Genomic DNA, 2,224 nt, shown 5'->3' with positions numbered 1-2,224 from the left:
ATGCGGGCAGGGCGGGGGCCGGGGCAGGTGGGCACACCGTCATCCGGAGGGGCCGCATCGAGCAGGGCCTCGAGGGTGGACAGGATGTGAGTGGAGAAGTGGCTGGCCGGCCGGCGGATGAGCATGTCGATGAGGAGCCGGGGGACCGGGCTAGCCAGCGACCGGGCTTTGCCTTGGTGCGCGAGGAGGGGCCCAAAGCGGCACGCGGGGGCGGGGAGGAGGGGGGGGGGGGGCGTGTCAGCCGTGTGCCGGGCGCGGGCCGGGGACGGACACCAGGGGGCAGCGCACATTTGAGGGCCAGGCCGAGGGCCAGGTCGCGGCAGTGGCTTCCCAGGGGCAAGGCGACCGGGCTGTTCTCCAGGGCCAGGGCCGCCGCCTTGGTGGCCACCTCGGCCGGGATCTCGCCGGAAGCGCCGGGCCATGAAGCCAGCCTCAGCAGGCAGAAGGAGGCCAGCCGGAGGGGGATGTCGTCGGCCGATCGGAGAAAGGCGCCGCACAGGGCGCCGGCCGCGCCGCGCTCGAGGAACGCGCCGAAGGGACTCTCTGTCGGGAAGGGGGGGGGGGGGGGCAGGGGGCATGGTCAGGGACTGACAAGCTGGCACGCACGAAAGGGGCGAGGGGCGGTGCGTCGACGCACGCCGGTGGGCCACGGTGAAGAGGATGTGCAGGCCGGCGAGGCGCTCGCCGGGGGTGCGGCCCTCGACGAGAAGGAGCACCTGCTCGATGAGCTCGTCTACACGCCAAGGGGCGCGGGGCGGAGGGGGGGCGGGGGTCAATTCGGGCGGGGCTCGGCCGGGCGGCAGGGGGCTGGGGCCGAACCGGTGGGGAGGCCCTGCAGGGGCACATCGATGGTCCTGGTGGCAAGCGGTCGGGCGGGGGGGGGGCGGGGCGGGGGTGTCAGTGTCGGCTGCCGGGGACCCGGGGACCCGGGGCAGGGGAGCACACGAGCAGGCGGGCGGCGCGCACGAGCCCGGCGTGAGGCCATCGGCCGAGAGGGCCTTCGACACCAGGTCGTGGATGGTGACTGGTGCGCGCGGCCGCGGCGGCCAGGGGGCCAGGGGGCGGGGCGGGGGAACCGCAGGTCAGCACGCGCGCCCGGGGCCGGCAAAGGGTCGGTCGGACGCACGGTCATCAGGGGGCGGTGTTGAGGGCGGCGGCGTGCGCGGCCAGCAGGCGATCGGCCGCGCGGTTGAGTGTCTGGCGCTCGGCCAGCAGTGTGGCCGCCAGCTCGGGGCTGGCAGGCGCGGTGGCCTCGGCGCTGGTGGGCTCCATGGCGGGGACTTGGCGGGGGGGGCGATCCTTGGTGGGAGGGGCGGGCGCGGACTCGCGAGGGGAGCGGTGCTGGGGGCCAGCAGGGATATGTCCGCCTCCCTGGAGGGGGCCTTATTATTCCTCCGGGGGTGGCGGGCTCCGTCGGTGGCCGCGGTGACCCCGCTCGTATGGGGTGGCCCGGCTCTCCTTGGGCATCGCCATCCCGGGGGCCCTGCGCGCGCCGAGGGTCCAGGCCACCGTGCGATCGGCGGGCGAGCGCGTGTGCCTGCCTGGTTGAGACAAACCGGCGAGCCTTCCGGCGAAAGGGGGCCAGGGGCAGGCGACCGAAAGCGAAAAAAAAAATAGCAGCGAAGAGCACCAGACGACCGGTGCCCAGGGGAGTGGGCATGCCTCGCTGCGCATCCCTCTCTGCCCTGGTGGACAACAAAAAAGAGGCGACTGTCGCAGGGAAAGGGACATGGGGGCGCGCGGATGTCTGAAACGCAGCCATGCGATCGCCTTGGGCGGGGGATCGGGCCACGCGCGAGCGGACGGCCACACGGCTGCATCCGCCGGGGGGAGGGACGGCGCCCGAGGTTATGGTTACCAGACCATCGGCCGTGCGGGTGAGAGTACGGCGCTCGGGCACGCGAGGGGCCAGGGCGATCCTCATGCGTTGGCACTGATGGCGTGCGACCGGCATGATGACACAAATATGCCCGGCAATAAAAAAAAAACACACTTTCCGGTGGGGGAGGAAATTCCCCAATCACAAACATGTGCTTTTTTCTTTGTCCGTTTCCCCCGGCCCGGGCCGGGGGACAGATCGGCGGGCGGCCCGGGGGGCGGATGCCGCGGTCGCGTGCTTCCCCCTCGTACTGGCCCTTGCTCGCCTGCCTGTCCCTCCATTTCCCTCGCTCGCCTGCCTGTCCCTCCATTTCCCTCGCTCGCCTGCCTGTCCCTCCATTTCCCT

The 2,224-nt window shown here is 72.4% G+C and overlaps 1 protein-coding gene across 1 annotated transcript in view; it reads right to left on the bottom strand.

Annotated features, from left to right (window-relative positions):
- The window catches only part of H696_05423 (hypothetical protein), a gene marked incomplete at both ends in the record, with an annotated part of 5,425 nt that overhangs the window by 1,658 nt on the left and 1,543 nt on the right, over window positions 1-2,224 (bottom strand). The gene's annotated exons all lie outside the window — the stretch shown is intronic.

Source organism: Fonticula alba (genome assembly GCF_000388065.1).
Source record: "Fonticula alba strain ATCC 38817 unplaced genomic scaffold supercont2.11, whole genome shotgun sequence".
In the NCBI taxonomy this organism is placed as follows: domain Eukaryota; order Rotosphaerida; family Fonticulaceae; genus Fonticula; species Fonticula alba.
Note: the sequence above shows the minus strand (reverse complement) of the source record. Positions and strands in the feature narration are given on the sequence as shown.